General features: G+C 42.9%; 1 long non-coding RNA gene across 1 annotated transcript in view; it reads right to left on the reverse strand.

Moving 5' to 3' along the window:
* Nucleotides 1–284: 284 nt before the first annotated feature.
* The window catches only part of LOC138066223 (uncharacterized), a 52,297-nt gene continuing 26,311 nt past the window's right edge, over nucleotides 285–26,270 (reverse strand). The window contains exons 2-3 of the long non-coding RNA XR_011139461.1: nucleotides 12,072–12,248; nucleotides 285–840 (exon numbers count right to left, since the gene is read on the reverse strand). This is a non-coding gene — a long non-coding RNA (uncharacterized lncRNA). The remainder of the gene's footprint in view (nucleotides 841–12,071; nucleotides 12,249–26,270) is intronic.

Below are 26,270 nucleotides of genomic sequence, written 5' to 3' on the forward strand. Positions count from 1 at the left end.
TGAGGCAGAGCGAGGCTAGTGTCTCCTGAGGAGCTCGGCACAGCGTTTCAGATCTTACCTAACATACAGTGACAGAACTGGGTTCCTCTAGAAGCTGTTTCTGGTGGTTTTATGTAACACCCAACTTCACAAACACATTTATAGATATCTATAAAAAGCATTTTCTGTAGTGTCTGCATATGAATTGCTCTAAATTTCATGTAACATGCATAATAGAGATATAATACATATTACATGTGAAACATCATTCCTGTCAGATCATGTATAACCAATATTTTGCGTAGTTGTATAAAAATCATAATCCTTACATAACATAATAATATACATATTTTATATAAAATAAAACTTGCATGAAACTAAGAGGACTGGAGGATCCATCAGTGAAATGGGTCCTAGCCTGAGATTTAAGTATCCAGTCTCTGTTCCCAGAAATGATATGTCCCATCCATGCTGGAGATGTAGACAGGGAAATATGGTAGGGACAAACTCCAGTCCCCTGTAGAAGCTGAGTTACTATATCGAGATGAAGAGTGATTTCACCAGAAAGGGAGCGTGCAAGTGGAGAACACCTTTGTTATCAAGGTGGTGGAGAAACCACTGTGTAGAGAGCAGGTGAAGAGGGAGAGGGAGATAATGTAGTTTACAATTTTGATTTTACAGTACATTTTTATTGTAGAAAATGCAGACGCATCCTTTTCTGTAAGTTCTTCTGCCCAGGGTGGTGGTCATGGGAACTAAGTCCTCGCAGTTCTTTGAACATTCTTCTTTTTTCCACCCCCTCCATCCATCGCATGGGCAAGATTTTTTCTCCCTCCTTTTCTGAATATCTGTTCATCACCTCTGAAAAAAATGAAAAATGAAATCAGCATGTAGGAGATAGTTGTTATATTATATTGGTATAGCGATACAAGTGCTGGAGAACAGCAAAACCCAATGAATGAGAGATATTGGTTACAGAGATGGTTAAATGAAGGCATAAATTGAGTTTCAAGACTGTAGAGAAAAAAGGTAGTAAGGCTAACACTAGGATAAAACATAAGGCTGTTATACAATGATGGGTCAAGTAGTTTGGGTATATGTCAAGAATAAACCTGGAAAGAATATCTATCCTAGATGCTATAAAGACAAATAAAACAAACAAACAAACAACAAAAAAAAAAACAGAGACAGTCCAAAATGCATTAGATAGATACAGTAAATAGATCAAAAGAGTTTTAAAGAAGCCACAAGGTTGATACAAAACAGAAAGCAATGTAAGAACATGGGGTTTTAACTTTTCCCAAAATTTTCAGTTTTGAGACTGAGTAGTGTCTAGTCTGATTTTTACTTTGATGTCTTCTGCTAGATAGAGATTCCAGTCCTTCAAGGAAAATTTTTTATACAGTGATTAGACTTTGAACAGACAATCTAACATTATTGGCCCCAGTTTCAATCCCTGAGGAAAGCCAGAAAAAACTGGCTGCCAGTAGGACTTTGTACCACCGAAGACCATCCTTTGAGGCTGATGGTCCAGCCAATTTTCTACCCACCTTATCATCTATGTATCCAGCCCATTTTCTGCCAATTTGACTACAAGAAAAATGTGGGAGACAGCATCAGAAGCCTTGCTAAAGTCAAGATATACAACATCTACGTCTCTCCTTATCATAGTCTCATAGAAAACCACCAAGTTTGTCAGGCATGGTTTTGCCTGATTTTGGTAAGTCCATGCTGGCTGCTTCCAGTCACCTTCTTATCATTCATGTGGCTGGAAATAGCTTCCAGGAGGACTTACTCCAACGCCTCCCAGAGATGGTGGGTTAGGATCACCAGCCTGTAGTTCCCCTGAAACCTTCTTGCCCAGTCCTCTTTGCCCTTACTTGAAGATGAGTGCAATATCTACCTTTTTCCAGGCTTTGTGAACCTCCCCCTACATCTATGACATTTCAAAGATGATAAAGAGGCGGTTTAAAATAGTACCAGCCAGCTCTCTCAGCACCCTTATATGCATTCCCATGGACTCGAACAACATCAGTTGGCTTAAGTATTCCTAACTGTGTCTTCCTCTAGTGTGGTTAATGCTACATTCTTGCAAAGTCTACCAGTAGTATCAGGGACCTAGGAGGCCGGGAAGCAGACCTTTTCAGTGAAGACTGTGAGGCAGATACAGAACGTTTCCTTTCAAGTTCAGTCACCCCACATCCAACTATTTCCTTTTGTCATACTGACTTAAATTATTTCAGTTCAGAGATTTTTGGCATTGACGGGTGTCCATCTAGGCTGTCACGATGCCTTATGAGAAGAGCAGTACTGTGGTTTTCTGTCTTCCTCAGGCTGGTCTGGACTTCATTCCCGATGAGACACTGTGGTTTGTTTGATTGTTGAATTGTCCTGGTGATTATGTGCCACTTTTTTAACAGGAAGCTTTGCTCTTTGAAAAATAAAAAAGATTCAGAGGTTTGATTGTTCTAAAAAAAATATGCAGAAAGGATACAGCTTTTGCAAACAGTTATCTTTCATTAAAAATGAGCAAACTGAGCAAACAAAAGTAAACTTTTCACTGAATCTCACTGGTAGTTTTTCCCCTGCATCCACTTATATTCAAGCTCAGAGCTTTTCTCTGAGCATAGATCTGCTCCTGTGAGAGTGGAGCAGTGCAACAGAGACCTTAATTGGGCAGAAGAAACTGCAGGACATCTTGCAACTGTCAGGGTAACGGACTGGCCTGAGCAAAAGGGTAGAGGACAGATGAAAGACCCTAAAGCCTGGATCTCTTACAGGAACAATGAAAGTCAGCAGAGGGGAAGAGAGAGGAAACTTGCCAGCTCTACACTGGTGCAGATTTTGTTTCAGTACGATAGCTGACCCTGAATCCTCCCACCAGCCAGGGACGCTTCAGCGTTGGCTGTGCAGTCAGGTTTTCAGCACAGCAAAGATCCTGACTACACAGTTAATCAAAAGGACCATCAATCAAATCTCTCATATTATGTGTTTATACCTCCTGCTCAAAGTCAGGTTTTAATTTGTATGGCTGACGACCTCCCAAAGTAGCTGTGTTAAACTTAAGGCAAGACCTGTAAAAGGAGGCAAATCACTGGCAAAATAATACCTCTAGTCACTAATAATAAACATCAGAACCCCTTCACCTGACCTTTTCCTAATGATCATCTCATAAAGTCATGAAAATGATTTTTTTTTTTTCCAGCTGGGGATTACCTTTACATGGCAATGCAAGGAGGATCATTAAAGAGATATATGGAATAGGAAATCAGTGACCATGCAAAGACTGGGCAGTGAACATAGCTTTAAAGAGATAGGACTAGCCAAGCATGAATGACAGGCATTGTTTTCTTGTTTGGGTCTTTGTGTCAATTAAATGCCATGGAACTGGCTGGATTTTTAGACATTCAAGGAGCTCAACATGCGAGATAGATGTTACCTCCCGTTGCAAAACCATCATAGATGCTGGGATTTGGTTGCAGCATAGTTATAGTAAGTAATGGAAATGAATATTCATTAGGATCAGTGTGACCCTGTGTGTAGTTAAAACACGACCTCTGTGCGATCTCACTTTTATCATTGTCATCATCATTGTATCATCCCTTCAGGAAAATGAATTTATTCTTTACATATTGGGGAAATTTCTTATATTCTTGAGGTAAGGGGGAATAATCTGTCTGAAGCGGGGGTACATACTGTTTAGGAGAGTTTACATCTGAGAAAGTCATCCTGGGGTCCTGTGAGGAGTCATTGAAGAGTTAATGAGCAGAGTCAATGAGACTTAGAGTGTGGCTCACGCACATTTTAAATTAGGACTCCTATATTTGGCCAGATAACATTAAACCCATTGATGATATTGACAGGGAGCTTGATTCAGTTGCCTACACAGAGGTTTCTAGTGCCACCTGAGCTGGCCGGGATATCTGAAACAACTACATAAGGCAGTCAGAAGTGATTCAGGACTTATAAAGACAAGCAGTCTTCAAGACCAGTAGATATAGGCCAGGTAGGAGACTTCAGGACAGCTCAAATGGCACAAGGTTTGTGCACGCAGCCAACAGAATTAAATCCCAGATCTTAACCAGCTGCCGTGATCAGACATGTTAGACATCTATACTACAGACCCGTCAAGTTAGCTGAGGTGATTCCTACCCACTGGAGTCCAGTATTTAGCTGCCTGTCATTCCCTTTTCTATAGTAGTCTGTGACTAGCAAAGAGGTGAAGCCTTTACTGCAACGCTGTCCTTGTGCATAGGAGTTCTGCTTCAATATTGGTTTGAACAAACAACACATTTAATGGAGGATAAAAGGAGTACAGGAGAGCTGTAATTTAGACTCTGGGGTGTAATTCATGCCTGTGGCACAGACTTTGCATGCAGGTCACTGTAATGTTTTTCTCTCACTTCCTATGTACAAAATGGGCATAACTGCACCTTCGTGCATCGTGAAGGTGACTTGAGGTAGGATGCAGTAAGGAGGAGGAGGTGCTCAGACACTCAACAGGTATCGTGATGGAAATGAGGCTGATAAACAGTAATAGTATGACTACTGTCGGATCTGCTACGTAAGAGTCTTAAACCCAGTTATTATACATGACTGTAAATTTATATTCAGACAATGGAATATATAGCATATTCCCTAATGATTGCATTCCATCAGGCCTATGGAATAACAGCTTGCTGGAAACAAACAGCTTTTTACTTTCTTAAAAGACAATGGACCAAGATGTTTTATGCAGATATCCTGCTGTTTTCCAAGTTGCAAGTCTTCTTTTGCTGAAGCTGATGCGCTAGAGCACTTTGAAAGGTATGAACAGACTGTGTTAAGACCTCTGCAAAGGTGGTAGGAGTTACTTGTCAGCTGTTCTTCAGGAAGATACACTGATGTAAATGGATCTAAGGATGTAGAGTGAAGAATTAGGCCTTCCTATCACTACAGTTGAACATTTACGAAGAATTAGATATCAGGACTCTGGCTTTATTTGTTTTAAAGATATATATTTTAAGTTAAATTTAAGAAAGTTGTTTATCTGCTGATTACTGACATCGTTGCCATGAACAGTAAAGAAATGTAAAGTCTGGGTGCAAGAAAAGCCTGATGAGATAGTTCTACCTGGTGCCCCTGGTACGAGTGTAGGAAATCTATTTTTATTATGAAAACATAAGAAATTCACACTGTTGGATTAGACAGGAGACATACTGCATATCTGTCTTTGAAAATTTTATGCAGTCTTTCTTCTCCTTCTGACGAGTCTCTGATTTCTTGGGGTCAGGCTTTGTGCTGTCTATATCCTATCAAGGGTCATCTTTGTGCCCTTCTGAAACTCAGACTACTCTGGAAGATGATGGAGCAGAGCTTCGTAGCCAGGAGACTGTTCAAGATGATGTCTGGTACTTTGGGGCAGCTTCTGAGATGTAGCGTAACCCAGAATGTCTGCATATAGAGACGTCTTTTCTCCTTCTTTAGAAGTCTCCCTTACCCACAGGATTTCTCTCTGACACAGCGGTTGTAAGGGGGAAGGCTTGGGACATCCACGGACTGTGTGTAGCAGCCTAGCACTGTGTCTGTCCTTGGAGATTCCATGTCTTGCCTGTGATTCCTGAAGGACATAAATCAAAGGATGTCTTTGGGGCCCTAGTTTGGTACTCAGTTCAGCCACAAGCTTTCTTTTTGACTTCGGGCAGATGGTATCATTTCCTTCAAATATCAGACTCCCATTTATAAAAGGAGGATGTGAGGGGAGTGAACATCATTCCCACGGGAGAGCAGCAGAATATGTTTTTTTTCTGAAATTGAAGTCTAAACATGGCAAAAGGAGCTTGGCTGGCCCTGAGTAATACTGTTCCTCAGACAGGACTTGTGACTCCTTGCCATTAGGAATTCCTAGTTGGTATGTCCCAGGCCACGAAGACGAGGAGTTGGAAGCCATTATACTTCATGGATGGCTCCTACCTGATCTGTCCTGAGCTCCTGTTACTGTGTGACACCTCAGATCCTCCTGTAGGACCTCAGTGACACCCTCTTCGGCCAAGCTGGAATTCTTGATCCTTGTATTGCTATGGCAGCACCAGGGAAAAATATAAACAAATGTATGAGAACAAGAGAAAAAGATAGTTGTTGGCTTTGGGAATTTTACCCAAGGGAAAACATGGTAAGGTTTCAGCAGTTGGCTTAGCATCATATTCTGCTCCTATACATGGTAGGTATAACACATCCGAATTCGGTATCTATCTAAACCAATCATCGCAGCTATCACTTCCAAAATAAAGTTCACCTCTAAGTATGGGTCATATGAAATCCTACAACCATGTCAATGCTGGCTTGCCAACTGCCACTGAATATATTCAGTACTGGTAAAAAAGTGAGACTATCAAAACTGGTTGTCAATAGCAGTCAGTGGGGAAAAATGTGCATGTCAGTAAAGACTCTAGTACAATTTAGGAAGAAAAAATGGAGTGCTTTTCCCTTGGTCTGGTTTAAGCTCCTGGACTAGATGCATATATTAATATGTAATCTGGATTTATGGGCTTTTTGACGGTTTGCACTGTAGATTTGACACAAAATGGCATGCAGTGTATCATTGTAAAGAGAGGTGAGAATCCAAAATTGCTTTGAGATTGTAATTGTCTGGGATGGAGGACTACTTTTAGACCCGCTATCTGTATTTGTTGTGCTTTTATTGTTTGAAGTTTTATTAAGAAAAAAGTTAGGAAAGCAAGTTAAAAATAAAATGAAATTTCCCCCCCCTGTTAAATGGGTTTTGTTGTTGAAGCTGGAATCTCTAGGCCAGGTTCTTTTCTCCCACTCCTGTAGGCAGATCAGCCAAACCCAATGGATCAGCATTGCTGTAAAGTTAGTGCAAATCTTTTCTGTACTATGTTATGTCCTGATCCTCCCTCCCACCACTATTTTTTATAGAAGAGTCAAGACTGTAAAGAACTGTCTGAATGCTGCACAGTAATAATTACATTTTGCTTTTATATAGCTCCTTTCCTTTCAGGATCTTAAAATTCTTTCTGTGACAGTCTGTGTTTTATCACAGGAAAGATCTCATAGAGAGATCAAGGGAATGCCTAGAAGATTTTGGAGCAACGTTTCTATGGAAAGTGCCCTGGTGATTTGTCTCTTGTGCTGTGAGGAGTTACATGCCATTCTTGAAGAAGGTTTTTGTCCCCCAGGTATGAGCGCTGAGGAGCTGTCTCCCTTCCCTTCCTTCACGTGGAGATCTTGTAAGGCTATTAGAATTAGACAGGGGCACTCTTAGAGCTGTGCATATTACAACTGCTTTAAGGACAGATTTTGAAATCGCAAGTCAGGTGAAATGTCAGAGGCTACATCTGTACGAGCAAACTGACCTCTAGGACAGGGAACACATTGCAGATCACATACATATATGTATACATATACATACATACATATACATACATACATACATACATACATACATACATATACAAATATATACATATATATATATATATACACACACGGCTAAACTCCCTTCTGCAAAACCGATGTCCGCTTCCAAGCTGCCTCCTAAGAATGGTTCTTTTTGCTGTCCCCGGACCATGATGACCATTGTCTGCAAGACTGCCAGGGAGTGTGCTAATACATAAACTGTAGGCATAATTGCAGGCAGTGCTGGGGCCTCAGTTCTGGCCCTATTTATTTCATTAATCTGTATGCAGCCCAAGAGACAGTACAGTGGAGGACTACAAATGGAGGACTGGGTGCTTGAAATTGTGTCTGCCCTGCTAAAATGCTAAGATACCTAAGGAGCATTGACTAGCCAACTCATGCATAAACAGACAGTGAAAAGTAAAAAAACTATTTTCACCTCACGGACAATTTTTACCTTAACTGATGCAGAAATAAGAAGTAGATGAGGTCTTCTACAGTCAGCTGGAAGTAGCCTTATGTTCTCAGGCCCTAGTCCTCATGAGGGCTTTAACCACCCTGATATCTGCTGGAGGGACAACACAGAAAGGCACAAGCAATCCAGGGCATTCCTAGAGAGTATTGATGACCATGAGATGATGGAGCTGAGGATCCTGAGAGGAGGGAGAAGGGAAAAGAACAGGATCACAGCCTTGCACTTCAAGAGAGCAAACTTTGCCCTCTTCAGGGACCTTTTTGGAAGAGTCCCATGGTATAGAGCCCTGGAAGGAAGATGGACTGAAGAGAGCTCATTGATATTCAAGGATCACTTCCTCTAAGCTCAAAAATTGTCCATCCCAATGAGCAAGAACTCAAGCAAAGGAGACTGGAGATCTGTATGGATGAAGAAGAAAGAGGGAAGAAAGAAGTGTACAGAAAGTGGAAGCAGGGACAGATAACCTGGAAGGAATATAGGGATGTTGTCTGAGTATGCAGGGTTGGGCTAGGAAGGCCAAGGACCGTCTGCAGTTTAATTTGGCAGGGTATGACAAGGACAGTAAGAAGGGCTTCTTTAAATACATCAGTAACAAATGGAAGACTAGGGAGAATGTGGGTCCGCTGCTGAATGGGGCCGGAGCCCTGGTGACAAAGGATACAGAAAAGGCAGAAGTACCTAAAGCCTTCTTTACCTCAGTCTTTATTGGTAGGATCAGCCCTCAGGAATTCCAGCCCCTGGAGACCAGAGAGGAAGTCTGGAGAAAGGAAAACTTTCCCTCGGTGTAGGAGGATTGGGTTAGGGATCAGTTAAGCAAACTGGACATACCCAAGTCCATGAGCCCTGACGGGATGCCACGAGTGCCGAGGGAGCTGGTGGACATCATTGCTAGGCCACTCTCCACCATCTTTGAAAGGTCATGGAGATCAGGAGTAGTGCCTGAGGACTGGAAGAAATCAAATCTCTCTCCAATCTTCAAACAGGGCAAGAAGGAGGAGCCAGGGAATGACAGGCCAGTCAGCCTCACCTCGATCCTGCAAAGGTGGAGCAACTAATCCTGGATTCCACTTCCAAGCACATGAAGAAGGTGATCAGGAGCAGTCAATATGGATTGACAAAGGGGAAGTCATGCCTGTCCAGCCTAATAAGCTTCTAGGATGGAATGACTGGCAGTAGTCTGCCTTTAGAGGGAGAATAAATCTCGATGTGAAATAATGACTTCTGAAAAACATTGTTTTTATTTCTTTGTTCAAGCAGGGGCCAAGGGTACCAAAACACGGAAAGAAAAAAAATTATTAAAAAAATTACATTTTCAGAAACTCATATATTTCTGGGCGCAGGTGTGCCTCATGGAGAGACTGCAACTTGGTGTGTTTTACCCAATCCATATGTTTCTGTATGCCTTGCATAGTTCTGGGTCACTCTTACTTATTTTTAAGACCTATTTTGTGTATGCTTCCATCTGAATTGCAGAAGCTTCACTTAGACAAGCTTTTCTTAATTCTTTCAGATAGCCTAAGAAATATGTGTCTTTTCTTCTTTCAGCCTGATCCCATCTGTCTGTGTAACTATGGGTTTCTTGTGTATGTGCTGCCTTAGTTTTCAAAAAACATTGTCTCTTTTGTGCTGATGGTGAAGTCATCTCGGAAGGTGAGTGAACAGATGGTCTCAGGTGGGATATTCTTGCTGTCCTCTTGTATAAATGCCTAAAAAAAATCTTTTCAAACTTAATCTACTTTCCTGTCAGTTGCAGCTTCCCCCCTAAACCCCAATTCCCTATCTCACTGTCCTAATTTCCTCCCTGATTGCATAAGTCTTTTTTCTTCCTTCCACTGCTGTTATTACTGTTGTTGTTGCCCTTGTTATCCGGGGAAGCTTTCTGCAGTTTGATTAAGCATCCTGAAGCCATAGGGTGATGTGTTACAAAGTCACAGCAATTGGGAGGGATTCGGTGGCGACATCCGCAATCCTGTCAGGTCAACAGCCCATGGTGTTGACAGCCTGATAGCCCTAAAGCTGAAAGAACTACAACACTTGAAAGCTGATAACTTGTGCTGCCGGAAATCTGAGGGTCACTTGTCGTAACAAGTACACATACAACTCCTTCTGACTGGTCAGGATGAAAACTAAGCCTGGAACAAACTGCAAACCTTTGCCTGCTGCTATGTGAAATGCAAATTGAAAATGATCAACTTGCCAATGGACTGGTCCTGCCTTTCGTTAGGAGCCCACATCGGGCATGCTCTGTCCGGTTCAGGGACCCCAATACAAGAGAGACATCAAAAAACTGGAGCCAGTCCAGCAGGGGCCACTGAGATGGTCTGGGCTGGAGCTCTTACCCAGTGAAGAGATGCTGAAGGATAGGGCTTCTTTGGCTTGGAGAAGAGAAGGCCAAGAGATCTTAATGCAGTCTTAAATTACTGAATGCGAAGGTATAGAGAATTTGGAGCCAGATTGTTCTTGGGTATGTACTGTCAAAAGACTGCAAAGGACACAAATTGCATCAGGGAAAATTATTATTGATTATCAGAAAAATTTTTTACCATGAAGATGGTCAAAGACTGGACTACGGGCCCAGAAATTGTGAAGTCTCACCCAAGGTGAATTCAAAAATCAGCTGGACAAGGTCTCAAACAACCTGAGCTAAACTGACATGTCTTTGAAGAAGATGCTGGACCACATGGCCTCCAGAGGTGTCGTGGGTGAGTAAGGATTGATGAACTTCACTCGTAAGAGAGAAGCAGCAATATGTGTTATTGATATAAGACAGTAGTTTAACAAAGATCAAAGGTAAATAAGACAGCAATTTAACGAGATTCGATGGCAGGGTTCACAAGGTTATCTACTGCATGGAGGATAGGGTCAGATGAAATCGTCGAAGAGATCCTCCCATTGAGTCATGGGGTTCAGGGTGGACTCCCTTGCTTTCTGAACTCCTACCCATTCCCAGACTTTGTTGACGGTTCATATCTAAGAAGTGTGTACACAGTCTATCCTAGATACACTTAGTAAAGTTTCCAAAGGTTTAGCGCACTACTAGTCACCTACCAAGGATATGTCACGGGCAAGGAATCTCTCGACCTTTAGGAGTAACCTCGAGAGGCGTCCCTACTCAAGGGGAGATTCACCACCATGCAGACAGCTGCTGTGCAGGAGAGCTCAACGGGCTCTGGGCTGCCCCCTATTTGTGGGGTAAGATGATTGACTCATACTCATATTTGCATACCGGCTGCGCGTTGATTGGTGCATGTTCAATTAGTCCTTGGCTATCGTGCTGTTATCTGTCTCCCCAGACTTTGCTCTGATGTGGATAGCCTGAGCACAGGGGTGGGGGAGGCCCTGGGAGCCGTTGTCTAAGCAGGTTTGGGGGTGAAAGGTCAGGTTGGGAGGGGGACCACACCATCACAAGAGGTCCTTTCCAACCTCGGTTATTCTGTGATTCTATTCACCAGTAGGAATTCTTCTTAATCCAGACAAGACCTAAAGGAAACCCTGGACACTGACATATTTTGTGTCAGGTTAAAAAGAACAAAAAGCCTTGGAAGGAGTTAATGACCAAAGCTAATGATTCAACATTAACAACCAAAGTTTCCACGGGCAACAAAAAGAAACACAACTGTACTAAGCTTAAGCAAAATATAAAATTTTGAACTCTTTTGCAAGAATAAAAGACTGCTAAGGAACAGGGTACCCAAAGCAGCCTACGCTGATGTAGAAATTAGTTCACTGAAAACTTTCTGCTTCCAAAAATTTAAAAGTTCTGGTGTTGTAGTTCTTTCAGCTTTAGGGCTATCAGGCTGTCAACACCATGGGCTGTTGACCTGACAGGATTGCGGAAGTTGCCACTGAATCCCTCCCAATTGCTGTGACTTTGTAACACATCGTCCTATGGCTTCAGGATGCTTAATCAAACTGCAGAAAGTTTCCCCGGATAACAAGGGCAACAACAACAGTAACAATTTTAAATTCCAGAATGTGAAATATGACTTAGAATTCAATTTTTTGGTCTTCAGAGAGAAACTTTTTCAATTGTATTTTTCTGTCTGTCTCTTCTCTATAATGGCAGAAATAATCTCTAATACTAAGAGGCAGAAAAAAATTTTCTTCATCACAAGATAGTTTGCTAGAGAGTTTTCAGAGGGATCTGTGAAGTAGACAACACTTAAAACTCCTAGAGGTGAGCTAGATGAACCAGTAGACAAGAGCAGAACAGACTTACCCAGTAGAGCAGCTTTTCTGTGCTCTTCCTTACTGCCAAAAGGTAAGGTTGCCTCTTTGTTCCATTATTGATTGCAGTCACTCGTTACCGTCCGAATCTCTAGCCTTAGAGTGAAATTTTTCAGGTTTATCCTCCCTGCCAGAATGTCACATCTGTGGGTTGCAAGTTCAGCTCTCTCTGTGTACAAAATGTATATTATATAAAAAAACAGTCCACTGCCTTTTAACCATCCTTTTCTACCACCATCTATTCTCCATTCATATGACATTATTGTTATCTGAACCCGGTTGTCTGGATGGACAATTGTATAACCCCCAGCTGGAGGCTGAACTTTTCCTTGTTTACATTTTATTGTCCTTTCTCCGTTAAGATAAGACCAATCCTATCATATTTATGCTGCCTTTGAACTTTTCCTTTTAAATTTCTTTCCAGTTCTTTCTGAAATGTACTTCTGATCACTGCTTGGCGGTTGGGCTTGTTCAGATTGCAGAATGGACTGCTCCCAGCAGAGCCCTATAAACTGCTCAGGGCCCAACTATTTGCAACATCCATCACTTGTTCGTGAGGTGGCATAGGCGGGACCTGAGCTAATCCATGGGACAGATTAGTTTGGAATGGCTGAATAAAGACTGCAGATGTGTCTGCTTTTATTAACAAATGCAAATGGGATCACTTTTATAGTTTGCAATAAAGTGCAAGCTACAGAACACCGTAACTGCTACTTTTTTTTTAGTATGGTTGGCGTGACCATGTCCCCTTCTTGCGTGGGGACACCAGAGTCTCTTAATGGATGCCACTGAAAATACTGAAGAATCCTAAAATGGCTATTCCCTCTTAAAAGTCTGTTATACAGCATGTCAGGAGTGTAGAGGGCAAGTCTGGCTAGACAGGCAGTCATTGGATTCGGAGTGCTTTACAAAAAGCTCCAGCTTTTGTAGTCTTCAGCGTATCTTTGGAGCTGATCAGAATGTTCACCCTAATAGCCCATCAGGTCCCAACAGTGACTTACTACCAGAACTTCATAAGAAAAGGAAAAAAAAAAAAATCCTCCCAGGTAAGACTTAGCAAGTCCATAAAAAGAGGAAGGACATGCTCTCCTCAGCAGGCAACAACTGAAGTTCTGATGAAGAGCTGCATGGAGCAGGGAGTGAGGGGGAAAGCAGAGATCTCTTACTGTGTTATTCCTTTGGATGGATGAAGTATGTCCTATTGCAAACCCAGTTGTCTGTAGATGTAGTACATCTGTATGTTTGGGTGGGTGGCGTTTCTCTTTTTTGGAGAAATTGTGCTGGAAAAGCTAAAATGTTGGTAGAAATCAGGAAGGTGACATGCAGGAGGGACATTAGCTACGTTGACGCTGGGATCTAAACCAATCTCAGACCGAAAGGTCAGTATTGTTTCTAAGGATATTAAGTACCTTCTAGCATGACTGGGTGCTACTGCAGATGTTTCTTGTTTCCCATCTTTGTTTAAGAGGAAAATGACGCAGTAAAGAATGATTCTTTTCTGCAGTAGGAAAAATCTTCTGCTGAGGAAAACAGGGCTGTGCTTCCATTCAGTCTGCCTAATGATAGATGATGATATTCAAATTCAGATCAATGGTCCTTGCTCTGAATCAGGGAGAAAAAGGTTTTTACCCTCGATATCTCACCCCCTAAGTGAGCGGTCAAATCATTTACGTATTAACCAGTGCAGCGGAGCTAACAGAGGATCTGTGAGCTGTTTTTCACTACCTCGGTTGCTAGCTGCCACCTTTCTGCTGTGAGACCTGCCTCAGGGTGCCCTGGCTTTCGTGGAGCAGCGCTGTATCCCCATCCAGAGTCCTGGGATCTGCATAGTGCAAGGGGGACGGCACCAAAGCCCATTTTTTGGTGAACTGTTTTGTATGAAATGTTGATCTCTGGAGCACGTGAAGTCACTGGGGTTACTGCCTTGACTAAGTAGTTTTGGGTAAATATAGTGAAAGGAAATCATTTTAAACTGAGCTCCTGCTAAAGACTATTAATGTAATGCCAAGACATCTCCTTACCTGGATTACTACAGAAAAGTCTGATGAGACAGCTGGATTCTCAGCTTCCATTTTAGGGATTTCTTGGGGGCAAAGACATTGCTATTTTTTCCTGCTTGTATATTATTAATACAAAAAATCCATACGGGAAATCAATGTGAATTAAGATTCTTAACTCTGTAATATTATAAAGGGAATGAAGAGAATACAGTCAATTGGGTAGCATAATTGTATATCTTTCAGAATTTTTGAAAAATATGGGCTTACTTGCTATACTTATTGCCTTTATTATCAGTACAACTTGTAACCAGAAATATATGAGAGTCAATTAAGGTTCTGAAGAAAAGTTTTCTTTTCTTTTCCAAACAAAAGTGTCATATATCATGCAGTATCAACTCTGGTGTTAGACTAGCAGAAATTTACTGCACCGTGTCCCTGCACTGAAAATTTGCAGCTAGATTAATGTCCCTTTAGCTGGCATTAAATCAATTTCATACATATGCTCGTATTTTCACCAGACATGCTGCAATAGCTGATGTTTTGCAGGAGCTGTAAAGACAAAAACTCAGAGGATTTTGTTGAAGCTTCGTGTGTGTATATTAACACATATACATACATACATACATACATATACACACACACATTGGTGAACAATACATTTCACGCTTCACTTGCTATAAAAGTCTTGATGTTTCAAAGTTAGCCAAGTAGGTTCTGATTTGTCATGGCATACAGGCTGTGTAGTTATCAGTGCACCTTCACGCATCTGAGAACTAGCCGCAGCTACATCTCTTTAACCTGGATAGAACTAGCGTTTTCTTTTTTTCCTCCCCAGTTTATTGAATTTTTTCTTGTTGCACAATATGAATTCTCAAGGGAAGAAAAAAAAAAAAAAGCCTTTTTGTGTAGGCTTCTGATCTGATCTGGAAAAGGAGACTCCTTTTTCTTCTCACTGTAGTAAAGGAGGAATAAGTCTATCGGGTGGAGAACCCAGTACATGTGAGAGGAGAATCAAGCCCAAGAGATGAGCAGGTTGTTCAACTCTGAGTTTATAATTGAGGAATTTATCAGATTTAAGGATTTATAGGCATTCAAGTACAGGTATGCTCTGTGCTAGGGCAAATGTGGATATAAGGGTGATAGCTGCAACGTCTCCTTAAGCAGCTGCTACTTGGGTGTCTTTCTGCAAGTAACTAGGGTCACGCAAAAAGTCTATCGGTAAACTGCGTAACGAATTCAAGCACTCTGAATGCCTGCTTTACATCTAGTTTTCTACTTTCTATATCTTCAGCTATGTTGATTAATGCCAGCTCAAACTCCGCCCCTGCCTTTCTAAGAGGCAGCCAGAAACAGTGTCATTCTCCTATTTTTCTTTTAAGGAAAGATTCAATTTAATTTTCTGCAAGGCTTCGTATGTCTTTTGCCACCTTTTTCTTAACCCTTTGTCCTGTCGTGATGAATACCTTGTGTCAGCAGAGTACACAGTTAACAATTAATTACCAGAAAGAGAGCAGATTTTTTTCTGACATTTGAGGCACCAAAATTATAAATTAATACTTGGGTCAAGAAGAAACCTACTCATTAAGCACTTATTGTTGTAAACTGCTTGAATGACTTGCTTTCAGCTTTGGTCAGCAGTGCTGAGTGGAAAGGAGGTCTCTTACATATGTATTCACTCTGGAAAAATCAAAGTGAGCACCGAGAAAAGGCCTTATGAATATGGCTGTACTTCTTGGGGCTTGGGCTTGTCTTCCTTTTTTTCTTTTTCCTTTTTTTCCTTTTATCCCTTTTTCTATTACTATTTAATTTCCAGTACAAGGCAAACTATCCACTAGCAGAATCATAAATGAGAAGCTGACTGCAAAATTCCCCAAAGGTTTGACAGCCTTGGAAGACGGCTGATTTTTAAATGTCTGCCCAACTGTCAGCAATGTGCGTGGTACAACCAGTGTTTTGGCTTATTTAATCCCACCTGCTTTACTCTTCTGAGGAAGGATTTTTGCCAGTTCCAGGGAGCAGACTATTTCTTTCAACCTTAAGATAAGCTACGTGGCACTTTATTTCTTAGATTTCTCTTTTGGAACATGTGTTACGTGTTGTATCTATTGATTCTTTAGGTGTGTTGTGCTTTGAGGTTTTATGACGTAGGAATACAGGAAAATAAATTCTGAGCATTGTATTAAGTTTAGAGTCTGTCCTTAGGAGTAGCCAATTTTTTTTTATTTTCTATGCTACTTCTTTGGGTTCTGCTTGTTTATGTACGAACATGCACACATGCCCATACACATGCTTCCTCTGTCATCTCGATTACCTATCCTGCCATTTTTACAAACCACTTTTTAAAATTTCTGACTCCTCTCCGTGTCATATTTAATTTAATCCAATATTTATAACCGTGGTAAAATGAGCAATCAGCCAGCGCTTTTCTATGCATGGTGTGGAGCAGTTTTCATAAATAAGGATTTAATAAAAAACAGATTTCATTTTTTATATTCTAATTAAAAATTAAAGGGGAGGAAAGAAAAGCAATAAAAATAGATCAAATTCTGCTTTCAGTTGCATACTCTAACCCGATTGGTTTTACTGGATTTAGTATAATTTAAAGCACATGTAAGCAGAAAAGCAGAGCTTGGAGTAACAGTTTTAACAAAACAGTGAGCTCGCAGCAATAACACGGCGATAATTAAAGAGTGGCTCTAGCATACTCTTTTGAGGGATCTCACATGCCTGTGCTCACTCGTTGCGAGTGTCACCTGCGAATTCATTAAATGCAAAGCTTAGAGTCTAGCAAGGCAGAAAACAGCTACGCAGAGATCAGGGAAGTGTTTGTCCCGAGTGAATCACTGCAGCCCATTTGAGGAGGAGCAGTGAGTGGTGGCGACCGAGCCGTGGTAGCACCGGCGGGGCTGGCACCCAGGAAAGCCCGGCTGTGCCCTCCCGTCCGCAGAACCGTTGACCTGCACCTTCATCAGCTATCTCAAAACGGTCCCCAAACTATCCTCATTTTTTTTTCTTCTTTATTGCCTTTAGATGCAATGGGAAGGTGGATGGTGCACAGATACCATGATGTTAGTTTAGCACGAGGATGTTTTGTGTCCTGGTTGGGCCATTTCTGCATTATGTTCTCTTGTGTTATATCAGTAAACGCCTAAAAGCCCTCCGCTGTCCAAGAAAGCTGATGGGACAGCAGATACTCTGCTCTTGAGAAGAGCCACACCCAAGTGCAGCACATTGAAAGGACGCTGATAGGAGTAACACTGGACATGGTCTGAGCTTGGATTCTGGTAGCAACCCTTCAGCTCTGCTATGTGTCCCCGGGTAGTCACGTTGAGAGGAAACACAACAGAAACTGCTGAGCTTCTAGGGTGAGACGAGTAGCTCTGCCAGGACTCTTAATTACTTCTGGTTTGGAGCTGAAATCTGTTTTAGCCCAAATGTTTAACTGGGACATTTATTGAGCTTCTCTGATATTTTTCTTTCAAAATGACTTTTTTTTTTTTTAATTAAAGTGACAAAATAAAAATATAATAAACTTAAAGAAAAGAGTTAAAAATATATGATGCAAAACGGTTTGATTTGGTACAAAATCAAATTACTTGGACAAAATTCAAAATAATACTAATTCCTGCCTACTAGAACAGCATACATTTTGGAGGATTTTCAGAGCAAATGCCTGTTGAAGTTGCATTCAATTGGAGAGCTTCCTCCGACTTTTCTGGAACCAGGAATTCACCCCTGATTTGCAAGAAGGATTGAATCTGGGTGCGCAAGATTGAGAGCAGTCCTTTACGCGGGTAGCCAACCATGCCTCGTTCCGGCAGGCTCGCAGGAGGATGCACCACGCTGTTGTCACTCACACTCACTGACAGCCTGGCAAGTACCTAAAGACTGTCCCAATCCTTTTTTTTTTAAACCTTCAGATCGCCTTGGCTCAGTAGAACACTTAATTCCAAATGAAAACAGGGGATAACACAGGGGTTTTTATACAAGTGGCTGTAAAAGTAAGTGATAGAGCAGCGCCAGTTGTGACTGCAGCGGTGCATGGAGAAAGATGGCACTGCACTGCGTGGCGTGGACAGTGCTAATGGAGTGGAGGAACTAGCGCCATATGCCTTAAAAAAGCCTGTAACAGTGGTAGACATCACAGTTTTTATTTTACTTCTGTAGTAAATATTTCTTTTAATATTTTTCCTACAGTAATATCTAGGCCACTCTAAAGAGACAGAGGCATACCTAAGCAGCTGGACTGAAGGTATCTCCTCTCATTACCACGTGTTGAAAGCAGCCCTGTGAGGCATCTGTCATACCGTTCAATGCTTTCATATTGGTAAACGCTCCCAAAATTTTAGGGTAGCAGAAACAAGCCAAGCCAGATCCTCCACCAAAAACAATTAAAAAAGTGAATCATAGAGTGATATTAACTTTTAGCTCTTTGCCAGCAGCTGAGATAAAGGACTGGATACCATTACAACGTGCACTGATGCTGGTAAGCAAAAAAGGAAACCCTGCAAGTTTGATCTTCTGTTATTAGAACATCCCAGTACATTGTAATGACCTGGACAGGCTGGAGGGGCGGGTGGAGAGGAACCTCATGAAGTTCAACAAAGGCAAGTGCAAGGTCCTGCACCTAGGCAGGAATAATCCCATGCACCAGTACAGGCTGGGGGCTGACCCGTTGGAAAGTAGCTCTGCGGAGAAGGACCTGGGAGTGCTGGTGGACAACAAGTGAAGCATGAGCCAGCAGTGTGCCCTTGTGGCCAAGAAGGCCAATGGGATGCTGGGGTGCGTTAGGCAGAGTGTTGCCAGCAGGTCGAGGGAGGTGATCCTGCCCCTCTCCTCAGCCCTGGTGAGGCCTCCCCTGGAGTCCTGTGTCCAGTTCTGGGCTCCCCAGGACAAGAGAGACATGGCACTCCTGGAGAGAGTCCAGTGGAGGGCTACCAAGAGGATGAGAGGGCTGGAGCATCTCTCCTCTGAAGAAAGACTGCAAGAGCTGGGCCTGTTCAGCCTGGAGAAGAGAAGATTGAGAGGCGATCTCATCAACGTGGACAAGTATGTGAAGGGGGAGTGTCAAGAGGATGAGGCCAGCCTCTTCTTCGTGGTGCCCAGCAACAGGACAAGAGGCAATGGGCAGAAACTGAACCACAGGAAGTTCCACCTGAACCTGAGAAAAAACTTCTTCACTGTGAGGGTGACAGAGCATTGTAACAGGTTGCCCAGAGAGGTGGTGGAGTCTCCTTCGCTGGAGATCTTCAAAACCCGTCTGGATGTGATCCTGGGCAATATGCTCTAGGTGACCCTGCTTGAGCAGGGAGGTTGGACTAGGTGATCTCCAGAGGTCCCTTCCAACCTAAACGATTCTGTGATTCTGTGATTCTGTAATGGACCAGAGGCTTCCATCCACCAAGGTCTTTTTCTGCCATTTAGGCGGACTTAAATGACCGTAAGTTGCCAGAGATCTGAGCTGCAAAATTCATAACATATTTTTGTAGCACACTATTGCATGATGACTTGTGCCTCTTGGTAAAATGATGTCTGTGTTAACTGACCAAAAGAGTGAACCTGTGAAGGTTTGAGAAGATAGTTTGGAAAAACTTCTGTAGATGCTAAATCCACTCTCTGCATTATTCTCACAGTGCAATCAAGAGTAAACGTGGGTAAAAATGCTTCACTAGTAGAAAACAGTATTTTAAGTTTATTTATAAATACATAACTCTTGATTTTACTGGGAGAAAGAAAAAGTAAAAAAAAAAACACCCTACTTTATTTTCATCTGTAAGCTTGTCTGGTGTTGAGTGATTTGGGAAAAGCAAGGTTTGCTGCTTCTCTGGAAGGAGCTGAGCAGTTTAAAATAACATTTGGAGATAAATCCCTGTGCCGTGGTCTCTACCACAGGAAAAGCACCTTACAAGTCAGTGTGTGCCTTGTTTGATTCTGAAAAGGTTATTTTGAGGTCTGGAATTGCTCATTGCCCAGTTCTGCAGGGCTTTTTTCCCTAATGGAAGTAAATGTCCAAATTATCACAGAGGAGGAAAAGTCATAACGGTGAGGGGACAGGGCCATCATAAATTTTTAAAATCACAATATTCCTTGTGGGACAGTACACCACATATGAAAGTGAAACACTTTCATGTGCTAAACGCTTGAAAGTGGAAGCCTTTGTCCTAAGGGAGAGAAGAAACTCTCTTACAAATTAAAATGTTCTCTTTTGTATTATTAAATAGTTTCTCAGTGGGAAAAGAATAAAATTAGAAACAGGACTTTCAGTGCGAAAATTGCCGGTCTTAATGAAATTGCTTTCTTTCAAGAACAATGAAAAAAGGTTGCTGTATTTGTTGACTAGTTCTTTTAAAATCGTTCATGCTTGATCCTCAAAGGGCCTCGCAAATATTACCTAGGTGTCAAACGCTGCATGTGAGGGAGGCAGGCAGCGTGCAGGCTGCCTGGCTGGAGCGTCGGCGCGGGAGCCTAGGGCACGCGTAGCTCCCGGTGACTGGCAATTTTCAGGCTCGGCACTGGCTCTAGTACCATTAAGGGGTGTGTGAGGCTAAACTGCTTCCGAGAAGGGGATTGAAGCTTGTTCTTGTAATGGTTTTGCAAATGGTGCACATACTTCTGCAAGATACCTGTACCTGCATAAGAGACGGACACAGCCAGAGACTGGGTGCAACTTAAAGCCTTTTCTCCTGAGTTAAATATTGGTAAAAAGTGGGGGATTAAAATAAAGAAGTCAGAGTGCGACCCTTCAAAGAGCATATTTATTTATGCTTTATATGGCAACATATACCAACATACATTATTTTCTGTTATAAGCAAGAGATAATAATCCTGTGTCTGGCTTCATAAAGTGTATGAGTTTGCAAATATGCCTGTATCAATATACAGCAGTACACTGTTGGCTAGCATAGTTTGCATCTGGCTGTATTTCTGCAGAACTAATCTCATCTCCCGTCCAATATAAACCTGTCAGGTTGTCTGTTACGCTAGGAGACCATTTATTTTTCCACTTGTGCATAGTTAAATCAATGGTTTGCAAGCAGCTCTTTAAGTCTCTCTATCTCATTCTCAGTGTGTATACGTGTGTGTGTGTGTGTGTGTGTGTGTGTGTGTATGTCCGTTTCTGTCTCTATGTATGTCTTTGGATTAACAATTGCTGTGTTTGGAAACCACCCAAGAAAACTTGCTCACTCGGCGTTAGTGCTCTTCCAGCACTACCAAACTCTGTTACCTATTGTCTATCGTGCACACAGCGAGAGGGTAAGAGATAAAGTTTCTCATTTGTTATAGCCTCGGTACAGTACACCTTATGCTGACACTGGAAAGGATTTTAATAAAACCTCATGGGATTAGGAAAGAGGTGGGGGTGGGGGTAAAAGACTAGTCTGATTATATCAGCATCAATTAAGTTTGCTGTAATTCCCATTCTCTAGTGATAGACTTTAAGTAGAAGTGAGTGCACTGGTGTTTATAACAAAGTTTGAGAGCCTTTAGTAAGTCAGGCCACAGAATCTCAGCCTTTCTCTGATTCCTAAACAACATGAAAAATTGTGGCATGAAAGTAAAAAAAAGGTACAAATTATCAAAGTCATTATTTTGGCACTTTTATCACAGTATAAACAACTTCTCAGGTTTCTGAATATTCACCGATCTATATTTCTCTCCCTTTTTTGCATTCTTGAATGTAGGTCAGCCTTTCAAAGCAGTTAGTCATTCTTCTCAGAGGCAGAGCGCTATTTAACTTATCTTTTCACAGGCAGCTCGAGTTGTTTCATTGTTGTCTGGAACGTAACGGTACCATCCTCCTCTAACAAAAAATAAATTTCCTCCTAGAATAAAACCCAGATTCTGCAGTTCTAACCACAGATGCACGCACGCACACACACACACACACACACAGACACACACACAAAGGGGAAAAGAAGTAAGTGACAAAAGAGTCAAACCTTACCTAGTGGAGACACGCAACCTTGCTGCCTATAAAGTATGTGCCAATGAACAGGGTTCCATATCTGCCCAAGATTTTCCTCCTTCTCAGTGTAACATTTATGTAAAGAGGAAAACCCCATATATGTCAATGTATCCACCAGAGGGATTCAACACGTAGGCCTAAAGGCTCTTCTGCTGACGTTAGAAGACCACAGACATCTTAAATTGAAAGAACCATCACTTGACCCTACAGAAGCAAGTGGAAGCACGGTGGACCCTTGAAAGTGAGTTTGTCCCACTTATAAGAAAATCTCTGCCTTATTTCACAGAATCACAGAATCACAGAATCGTTTAGGTTGGAAGGGACCTCTGGAGATCACCTAGTCCAACCTCCCTGCTCAAGCAGGGTCACCTAGAGCATATTGCCCAGGATCACATCCAGACGGGTTTTGAAGATCTCCAGCGAAGGAGACTCCACCACCTCTCTGGGCAACCTGTTCCAATGCTCTGTCACCCTCACAGTGAAGAAGTTTTTTCTCAGGTTCAGATGGAACTTCCTGTGGTTCAGTTTCTGCCCATTGCCTCTTGTCCTGTCGCTGGGCACCACGGAGAAGAGGCTGGCCTCATCCTCTTGACACTCCCCCTGCAGATACTTGTACACGTTGATGAGATCCCCTCTCAATCTTCTCTTCTCCAGGCTCAACAGGCCCAGCTCTTGCAGTCTTTCTTCAGAGGAGAGATGCTCCAGCCCTCTAATCATCTTGGTAGCCCTCCGCTGGACTCCCTCCAGGAGTGCCATGTCTCTCTTGTACTGGGGAGCCCAGAACTGGCCTCCAGGGGAGGCCTCCCCAGGGCTGAGTAGAGGGGCAGGATCACCTCCCTCCACCTGCTGGCAACACTCTGCCTAATGCACCCTAGGATCCCATTGGCCTTCTTGGCCACAAGGGCACACTGCTGGCTCATGTTTAACTTGTTGTCCACCAGCACTCCCAGGTCCTTCTCGGCAGAGCTACTTTCCAACAGGTCAGTCCCCAGCCTGTACTGGTGCATGGGATTATTCCTTCCCAGGTGCAGGACCTTGCACTTGCCTTTGTTGAACTTCAGGAGGTTCCTGTCTGACCACCTCTCCAGCCTGTCCAGGTCCCTCTGAAGGGCAGCACAGTCTTGTGGTGTGTTAGCCTCTCCCCCCAGTTTAGTATCATCAGCAAACTTGCTGAGGGTGCACTCTGTCCCTTCCTCCAGGTCATTGAGGAATATATTGAACAAGACTGGAGCCAGGACTGACCCCTGGGGGACACCACTAGCCACAGGCCTCCAACTTGACTCTGCGCCATTCACCACAACCCTCTGAGCTCGGCCATCCAGCCAGTTCTCAAGCCACCTCACCGTCCACTCATCTAGCCCACACTTCCTGAGCTTACCTAGGAGGATGTGATGGGAGACAGTGTCAAAAGCCTTGCTGAAGTCCAGAAAGACAACATCCACTGCTCTCCCCTCATCTACCCAGCCAGTCATTCTGTCATAGAAGGCTATCAGATTGGTCAAGCATGATTTCCCTTGGGTGAATCCATGCTGACTACTCCTGATCACCTTCTTGTCCTCCAGATGCTTAGTGATGACCTTCAAGAGGAGCTGTTCCATCACCTTTCCCGGGATGGAGGTGAGGCTGACAGGCCTGTAGTTTCCTGGCTCCTCCTTCTTGCCCTTTTGGAAGACGGGGGTGACATTGGCTTTCTTCCAGTCCTCAGGCACCTCTCCTGATCTCCAGGACCTTTCCAAGAGGATGGAGAGTGGCCTAGCGATAACATCCGCCAGCTCCCTCAGCACTCGTGGGTGCATCCCATCGGGGCCCATGGATTTGTGGATGTCAAGTTTGGACAAAAGATCTCTAACCTGATCCTCCTCCACCAAGGGAGAGTCTTCCTTTCTCCAGCCTTCCTCTCTTTTCTCCAAGGTCTGGAATTCCTCAGGACTGGCCTTAGCAGTGAAGACGGAAGCAAAGAAGGCATTCAATAACTCTGCCTTCTCTGTATCCTTTGTCACCAGGGCACCCGCCCCATTCAGCAGCGGGCCCACGTTTTCCCTAGTCTTCCTTTTGCTATTGATGTATTTGAAGAAGGCCTTCTTGTTGTCCTTGACATCCCTTGCCAGATTTAATTCCAACTGGGCCTTAGCCTTCCTTGTCGCATCCCTGCACGCTCTGACAACGTCCCTGTATTCCTCCCAAGTGGCCTGTCCCCTTTTCCACATTCTGTACACTTCCTTCTTCTGCTGGAGTTTGGCCAGGAGTTCCTTGCTCATCCATGCAGGTCTCCTGCCCGCTTTGCTCGACTTCTTCCTCAGAGGGATGCACTGATCCTGAGCCTGGAGGAAGTGACGCTTGAATATTAACCAGCTCTCTTGGACCCCTCTTCCTTCTAGGGCCCTACCCCAGGAGATTCCCCTAAGTAGGTCCCTGAAGAGGCCAAAGTCAGCTCTCCTGAAGTCCAGCGTTGCAATCCTACTCATTGCCCTGCTCCCTCCTCGCAGGATCCTGAACTCCACCATCTCATGGTCACTGCAGCCAAGGCTGCCCCCAACCTTCACCTCTCCAACTAGACCTTCTTTGTTTGTTAGTACAAGGTCTAGCATTGCACCTCTCCTCGTTGGCGTCTCCACCACCTGGGTCAAGAAATTATCATCAATGCTTTGCAGGAACCTCTTTGACTGTTTGTGCCTAGCTGTGCTGTCTTCCCAACAGATGTCAGGGTGGTTGAAGTCTCCCATGAGAACCAGGGCCTGTGATCGTGAGGCTTCTTCCAGCTGTCTGTAGAAGGCCTCATCGATGACTTCCTCCTGATCAGGTGGCCTGTAGTAGACCCCTTTATTAACCCTTTTTTTTTTTTTTATACACCCTAAATCCTAATCCTGCTAAATCCTATGGAATTTTATCCACTGATCCCACTGACAGTGGACAGAGCTCTGGTCTTGTTTAAAGAGTAGTGCATGATAAAAATAGTTTTGGGGCTTTTTTTATATGTGAAGTGTCTTACAGGCTGCCCTCATGAAGACAGTAGTGATGAAGAGCTGAGGGTAACCTCTGTAGGTTACAGACTCTTTGTCATAAAGACAAGCATAGCTGCAAACTGCTCCACTGATATAAGAATGTCTAGTATGTCACTTATTGATCAGTGTGATTCCAGTCTGGGCACAGCCGGAGCACTCTTGTGCTGATCCTTTAATATAAACATCTAGGAACGCAGACATTTGGGGTACTTCTTCCCCAGGGAGGGCTCTGCCATATTGCTGCGAAGTTTGGAAAGCTTTGACCCTGACAATGGCAAACAAAACCTGTCGATCCTTGCATGATATATCTTCTCCATAATCATGTGTGCATGTGTATTTCCTATTAGCTGTAATAGGGTTATGTATTGAGAGCAGATGCTATTTAACCAATAACTGTCTCAAGCTATTATGTCTGGGTTTATTTAAATGCTGTTGTCTACCCATACCGTGTGAGCATTGAAGTACAACTCTCCACAGCAAGCCATTGAGAAAATACTCAATGATGTGACTGACCATTATAGTGCATGGGTGCATTTCCATAAGGCTGATGTTTTTCAGAAGCTGACTTCACTGCTGTCAAATTAAGTCTTGAAGTGCAACAGGCAAGCACATTTCACCAACAATTAATTTGGCCCCAAGAGAAACTGCTTTTCAAAATCATCTTGGGTTTGAGAAAATGCACCTCCACGGTAGATTTGTAGTTCGGCTGACTTGCACAGGAATGGGTTTTTGACCAGTTAATAAACAGGCAGAGGTTAGAGAAAGAAAAAAATATGTGACATGTTTACTCTTGGGTAGAAAGTGCAATTCAAAGCGAGCTGGGTTCTCTCGGCTTCTCCATTAGCAGTCAGTATCCTGAGGTACAGCAAAGCTCACTTTTCAGTTAGGGTCAGTCAGGGCAATGGGTTAGAAATGCCTCTGTGAGAATTCAGGGAAAAGTAATGGGAAAATGCTGTATGCCATAAAAATAAATAAATAACTAAATAAATAAAAAGAAAGAAAAAAGAAAGAAAGAGAGAGACGGGGAAAGGCGACCGCGGGAGAAGAAAAGCAATAGGAAAAAAAATTTACTATAGAAAAGTAGTACACCATGGGGAGATGAAGTGAGTCAGGGGAAGGTAAAGGTTTTCTTATCACAACATTTCTCATCTATGTGTCCTCATCCCTCTCCATACACAAAGACAAATAGATAGGCTCTGTCTACACAGCCCAGGGCTTCACAT

This window comes from Struthio camelus, chromosome 2, assembly GCF_040807025.1.
Source record: "Struthio camelus isolate bStrCam1 chromosome 2, bStrCam1.hap1, whole genome shotgun sequence".
NCBI classification, from domain to species: domain Eukaryota; kingdom Metazoa; phylum Chordata; class Aves; order Struthioniformes; family Struthionidae; genus Struthio; species Struthio camelus.